Raw genomic sequence first — 7,563 nt, 5'->3', positions numbered from 1 at the left:
AACACCTACCTCCACCACCATCACTGCTACACCGTCCCTACCACAACACCTCCACCACCATCACTGCTACACCAACCCTGACCACAAACATCAACACCATCATCACTACACCAACCCCTACCACAAGCACCTCAGCCAGCACCCAGGCCTACCGGCCTCTTGCAGACTCCTACGTTCTTATGTTCTTATATAATAAAGGCAGTCATCTTAGGATATTTTATTTTTTTTTGTTCATGGGAAAAAAGACGAAAGTGTTATGAACCTATAAGGGAGTAATCAGAACCTGGAGGGAGTACAGGAAGCTCAGATCGCTTCCCAGGATGAAATCACTCTAGAGTGATTTCAACTTGGGTCCAGATCACTCTAGAGTGATTTCATCCTAGGTCCAGATTACTCTAGAGTGATTTCAACCAGGTCCAGACTACTCCTGAGTGATTTCAATCAGGGGAGTGATCTGAACCTCCTACACCGGTGTGTTGTCCCGAGGCAGTGGTGGTCAGCCCCAGTCTTGGTCCCAGCCAGCGTGCGTGGTATTTTTTTTTTTTACTACTTGGCTCATGCATCCCGGTGTTTCCTTTGGCAGAAGGCGTGGTAGGTAGGGCTACAAACAGAATGTGAGTGATTTTAATTGACGATGGCTGATAAATCGTTAGCCGACGGCGGGACTCAGCGAAGGACCCCCCAACCTTCACCTGCACCGCCTCTGTAAAGTGTGTGTGTGTGTGTGTGTGTGTGTGTGTGTGTGTGTGTGTGTGTGTGTGTGTGTGTGTGTGTGTGTGTTACATATTTTCAAGAGCAGGCGGTGGCTGGGTGGGTTACGTGCGGGCGCGATGTCGTGGAAGACCCGGGTTCAAGTCCCGCCCGCCGCTACAAGCTGACAGTTTCTAGTCATAACCAAGTGACCAAAGTCTACCCATATACTTTCCTGAAGACCATCTATCAACCTGGACTCTAGCGAAACTCTCTATAAAGGATCAAGTGGAGCTCCGCGGGGCAGCATGAGCCAAGCATAAATGGCGCCACCAAAACACTTGCCTGTGCCACCAACGGGCTGGGGCCGACCAACAGGGCCCAGCATGAAATCCTACCGGTGCTATGGGCCAAGCATAAATAAAGATCAATAAAGTAAATAAATAGATAAATATATAAAATAAAAAATATGAGTCCTATTCGGTTCACCATCCTATCCAAAATTTTCACCTAACGCCCTGGAGAAAGTCAGCCCTCAGAATACATTCAAGCATCACATCACATCACAAATTCACATAAAAATCTTACTAATTTCAAATACGTCAAGGCAGCAAGTGTAATTTTAACCCGCAGCTTTTTATCCTCGGATATGAAAGCCGCACCTAGCCCTCTCGTCCCCTAACCTCCATTGACGGCCGAGATGCTGCTCGCCGTGACCACAAATGTTTCCATGACGAATCCAGCAATATTCTGTGTACATCCAAGGCAGAGGCGTCACCTGTGCACTGTTGCAGGTGTTTGGAGGCAACCTGGACAAGCACACGGAGCGGCGCCACTACCTCAACTCCCCCTTGAAGGCCCGCTACGTCTGCCTGCACCCCCAGCGCTGGAGGAAGTCCATCGCCCTGCGCGCCGCCCTCATCGGCTGCCCACGCAAAGGGGACTGCGGCGAGGGCTTCTTCCGCGTCCTGCCCGATACCAGCTGCGGTGAATGTGTCTGGCTTGTATTTTAGTAGGGGTAAGTATTTAGCAGGGGCAAGTATTTAGCAGGGGCAAGTATTTAGCAGGGGCAAGTATTTAGAAGGGGCAAGTATTTAGACCGTAGATAGGGGCATTAGGCAGGGGTAGGATTATCTATGCCCGTGTCTCTGTCTGTTTGAGTGTTAATATATTTGAAAATACTAAATCTCTGCTAAAATATATGTGGGATGGTGGGATTGATGATGATTTGGTGGCACGGGGGTGGAGATGAGGCTCAGTGCAGTGTGGTGGCGCGAGACAGTTGTTGTGGCGGTGCTAGCCCCAGGTCCAAAGTGGGTCATGTAACAGGTGATGGCGGGGGGCAGGTGCAGTGGTGCCGAAAGGTTATTCAGGTTACAGGCTTAGTAGTGATTGCCAAGTCCTGGTTATTAATAATTGGGAAGGGTGGATTCTGCTCGGCTAGGAGATGGTGGTTGAGGGAGCTTCTGCACAGCCTTGAAGGGGGGGCCGGGGGCGGGCATCGTATTCCACCTGAGTGACGAGGCTCCAACATTGCACTGCCACATGAATGCATCTATGCCAGTATCAGGGTGGGCGGACGGGCGTACCCTGGGGACCTCGGCGTGTCGGCAGGGCGGGTGGACGGGGTAGATGGGCGACATACTCAACAATCGCTATGTATCTTCTTCGACCATACCAGCACTGCACTCTCACTGTCACCGTATTTTCACTGCATTACACAGAATGTTCTTTGGAATATTGGTGGGCTCCTTTAAAAAACTAGTTGAGAGGTGAGGGTGGGGGAGGGGACAGAGGGTCAACAAGCAACACACACGAAAACAGCTTCCTATACCCCCCATCCCCCCTTCAGCATTGCGTCCCAAGTCTATATAGGTGTCAGTTAAGCCCTGCGCCGTCCTCAGACTTAAATGGGCGCGTTGTCATTAAGTTGTCGATGCCCCTGTTCGATGACAGGCGTCCCAAATGATAGTTTACCACTTGCAGGAGATTGCCGTTTAGAAGTGTGTATGGTTATGTGCCAGCGGAAGCGTCGCGGTAGTGGTTTTCAGAGGAAAGGGCAAAGCAATACTTGTGTTTTACTGTAGCGTCCTCTAGTCAGCCGCCTATAATCAGTCTTCAAGCGAGGCTGGAGATACGTACCTGCCCAGGAGCTTTTGTCTTGAAACGTACAAGTTTGGCTGATAAGTATTTAATCCCCGGGTCCAGAGCGTTAGTTAAAACACACAAAAACCTGGCATCTATATTTTCTTGTTAATTAGCTTTCTCTTAAAGATGAAGAAGCGTGGCCGATATAGTATTTTTGAGACAAGCAAGCGAGGTTTAAGATGAGGCATACTCCCTTCCTCGGCGCAGGTCTTGTGTTTAAAGTGAGTCTGGCAACCCCTCGTGCCGGCGGGACCCTCAGTGAGCTTCAACACGTATAGTAATCCAATTATGCCAATCTTTGCACGTCACCTGTCATCCGCAGAGTCTGATCGTGAAATATAGAGGCTCCGCACCCTCAAAAGTCCGTGTATTCATGATAATTACACGCTTCAATTTGACATGGTAAAAATATGAAATCTAAGCTGGGTAGTAGAATCATCGACTTGACTAACGTATTCGGCACCAGCTGAGTGAGGATCGCGCCGAGTTTACTTATATTTACTAAGCTGCTTTTTTTGCTGTCGATGTGTTATGTACGTGTCAGGTTAAGGTCTCGTTGATCAGTGGCAGAGGAAGCCCTGGGCGTCATTGTAAACATGGCAGTGATTGTAATTATAGCAGGAAACTCGGTACCTCCCTCACCTGCTATTCGACACCGGCAATCAACGTCCGCCTGCCTCCCACTACTTATATTCCTTCTCCTCCTTCTACTGCCCCTCCTCCTCCTCCTCCTCCTCCTCCTCTTCAGTTTTCGTTTTCGTTTTAATTTCTTTCTTTCTTCTTCTTCTTCTTCTTCTTCTTCTTCTTCTTCTTCTTCTAACAGATGTACAAACCTAGCCGTCGAAAAATAATAAGGAAGAAAATAGGAGCGGGATGGAGCGCTTTTGGTATGCATAGTAAATCATGAGTAGCAAAATGTCACTCTTTTAGAAGAAAGTGCTGTAGCCTACAATCAGTGTATCCTGAACATACGGTTTCATGTCTTATGGTTTTATCACATGCATTTTGGCCACCTCTTTGGATTCTTTTTAGGAGCAGCAAGTAGCGGACTTTTTTTATTATTGTTTCCTTTTTTTGTGCCCTTGAGCTGTCTCCTTTGTTGTAAAACAGAAAAAAAAGCTGCATCCAAACTTAACTAGTGTGATTGATCTCAAACACAGCTTCCGCATCTGACCGCAGACCAGCAGACCCTGTACCGAGACTACGTGTTCGGCCTTGACCGCCTCACAGTCTTCGTCGAGAACCAGCGTCGCCTGGACACACTGTCGCCGCAGGACCACAAAAAGTGCGCCTCCATTACAAGACTGAACAACGCTCTCTTCAGGTAAGGTTGATTTTGACTTGCCTTCATCTTCGTGAAACACATGTGTTGGAGACGATGAATGATACGAATTTAGGTCCTCAGCAGCGCCAGAGTAATTACGACTATTATTCATTATCAGTTTGGTAAGCATTCAAAGTTGGCGATTCTCTCTCTCTCTCTCTCTCTCTCTCTCTCACACACACACACACACACACACACACACACACACACACACACATTCATTAGCTCAATCCACTAATCCACTGTCCCCGTGAGCAGAGAGCGCGTGCACATGGAGTGTCCTCAGCCCATCAAGGGTCGTTTCCAGTACATCAAGGCGAGCGGGGTTGCCAACAGGTGGCACCGCGTCTTCTCCATGGTGCTGTGTGAGGTGATGGGGTACTGACCCGCCTCGGCTGCTCACCACGCCCTCACCGACATCAAACCCGCCTGCACTTCTTTCGCGGATTATGGTGAAAAGAAGAAAAAAAAAAAACTATTCACGTGACTGAGAAGCAAATGGAAACGTTGCTTGCCACTCAGGATAATCATGGATAATGCCTTTTGAAATGGCAAAGCTATTATGCCCTCAAAAGGAAATAGTGATGGACAGACTCTCATTTTGGGTCCAGGGTGCTACGACGTTTTGTATTCAGGGATGAACAGTTTTGAGACTGTAAAGCTAGTTTATGTTTTGAAGATGAACTGAAATGGACAAAATTCATAGTGCATTGTGGAAAGGGTGGATCATGACTTTGTGTCCGTGGATAAGTGTTGCGTTGATGGACGAGGTTCTCGGCGATGAGGCCAGCGTGTGGTGGTGCAGTGGAATGTTCAGTCATCATCTTCGACGGTCCTTCTCATGTGGTGCGTCGTCAAACACCCCGCACAGGAGACCGATGGACGCGACCCACGAATACTGCCCCGTGCATGCACTGTGTGTACCTGTGATATGGTAGACAAGGAACACGAGTTAAGTACATGACATACTTTACCTCCTTACTTAAGCTACATTGTGTTTAGAAGTGTTGTAGGTTTCAAAATGATGTTCGTTTATGTGCGCTAAACAGATGCGTTGGTGAGATATAAATATGATGTTGGCATGTCGGTTTCGGAAAGGTTTCTGCATGGGAACTTTTATACTTGATCAGTCTTGCTTGAGTTAGTTCATAAAAAAAAGTGTTTCACAAAATGATAGGCCATATTTTGATACTCATTGTTGTCAAGTGCCACTTTTGGCTCAAGGTAGCATATCCAGTCAGAATTTGTCTGTTTAACGGTTGTCACAATGATGCTCAGCTCTTTGTACCTAGCCTAATTCCTTCGTGGGGTGACAAATACAACCTGTAATATATTTATCTAGGATTTTGTTGCATTAGGAGGAATCTACGCGGTCATCTTGATAGTCTCGCCCTAGAACTCATTACAGACGGACAGGCTGGCACGCACAACGCTGTGTAGCCGGCGACAGTGTGTGACAAGCCTGCCGCCGCAGAGCTCAGCTGTATTATTGTTATTATTACTAGTGTGTGTGTGTGTGTGTGTGTGTGTGTGTGAGAAAGAGAGAGAGAGAGAGAGAGAGAGAGAGAGAGAGAGAGAGAGAGAGAGAGAGAGAGAGAGAGAGAGAGAGAGAGAGAGAGAGAGAGAGAGAGAGAGAGAGAGAGAGAGAGTATAATTAAAGTTACAATATTTTTGTTATTGTACTGTATTCATATATGTAAATAGATATGTTTCAAAAGAAGCATAAGATTGCATGTATATTGATTATAATAATATTAAGAATGATAAAGATGCGTAATAATCACAACAAATATATAGTAGTTATTATAATGCTATATTAATTAATTATATATATTTATATATATATATATATATATATATATATATATATATATATATATATATATATATATATATATATATATATATATATATATATATATATATATATATATATGTGTGGGGGGGGTGTGGGTGTGTGTGTGTGTGTGTGTGTGTTACCACCTGCATATGGGTGCCTGATGCTTCCTATTTTTAGCATATATTAAACGACGTAATATTTCCTGATCGCTGACATTTGCTCATTATTTGTGAATTTTCGCCTTTGGCTCACCGCGTCACAGTAGTGTGGACCTGTGGAGCAGTAGTGCACGCCGGGGCTGCTGGACACCCGCCGCCTCTCTGCGGGGGAGACGGTTCAGTTGTGTGGAAGGCGCCACCTCCTCGGTGGTTAGTAGAGGACCGACAATAGAGTAATACATGGATGTTAACATTATGAGTTAGTGTGGCTGTACAAGTTAGACAAAGATTTATCTTGCAATTGACACCACCACTACATCTATTTAAAATTTAGCGACTAAAAACAAGGAAGGAACATTATTTGACTTTCTACCAATAAAATGCTTTGGCTGCAGTGCAAATAAAGGGCAACAACCTTCTGAAAAAAAATCATTCGACACTTTTAAATGTTATTGTTGATATTGATATATAATAGTATAGAAATGCGTATGAAAGCTATCATAAATTGATATATCCAGCAGCATACGCTAAATGGGTAATTGTATCATCTTTTGTATAAGAAAGCCGACTAGGCAAATGAGATTTACACAAACAAAAGGAATGGGACACAGACTCTTGTAGAAGTGTGAATATTCATAATCAACAGGATTTGCTCCACTACAAGACCAACCAAGGCTAAGAATGTCTGATTAATGACTTCAGGCAAAGCCGTGTAACGTGCAATGGTGATACGGAAGCCGTGCAAGGAATCGTTAGGCAAGGAAGGTGCTGAGCCTCACGTTAACAGTGTGCTGGCAACACTGCGCCGCCCACTGACTCCACGATCGTAGTGTGTGTATATATATATATATATATATATATATATATATATATATATATATATATATATATATATATATATATATATATATATATATATATATATATATATATATATATATATATATATATATATATATATATATATATATATATATATATATATATATTTTGCAGTGATTGAAAGTGAACATTTTGATAATAGAAAAGCACCTATTTTTTTTAAAAAGTTAAATGAGTAAGTTAAGTAGAGTATCACAATACAAGTAATGATTACTTAAATATCTTCCTTTACATTCTGTGTGTTCTGTGGTCGTATATACGCAGAGATCTTTTGATCAATACTTGTAAATTAACACGTTTTCATTACAAGTTGCACGTAAAGACTAAATGACATTTTCACAAATTACAACAAGAAATTCTCTCAGATCCTTTATCAGTGTGGATAAGTAGTTATGGCGGTAGTTTGATATTAAGTGCAATGATGATAATAGCACCGAAGTAATGATGATGATAATGATAATAGTAATTTATAATGTTCAACAAAAGTTATCTTAGCTCCTCACAATATTTGTGGATATCCT

Source organism: Eriocheir sinensis, unplaced genomic scaffold, assembly GCF_024679095.1.
Source record: "Eriocheir sinensis breed Jianghai 21 unplaced genomic scaffold, ASM2467909v1 Scaffold30, whole genome shotgun sequence".
NCBI lineage: Eukaryota > Metazoa > Arthropoda > Malacostraca > Decapoda > Varunidae > Eriocheir > Eriocheir sinensis.
Note: the sequence above shows the minus strand (reverse complement) of the source record.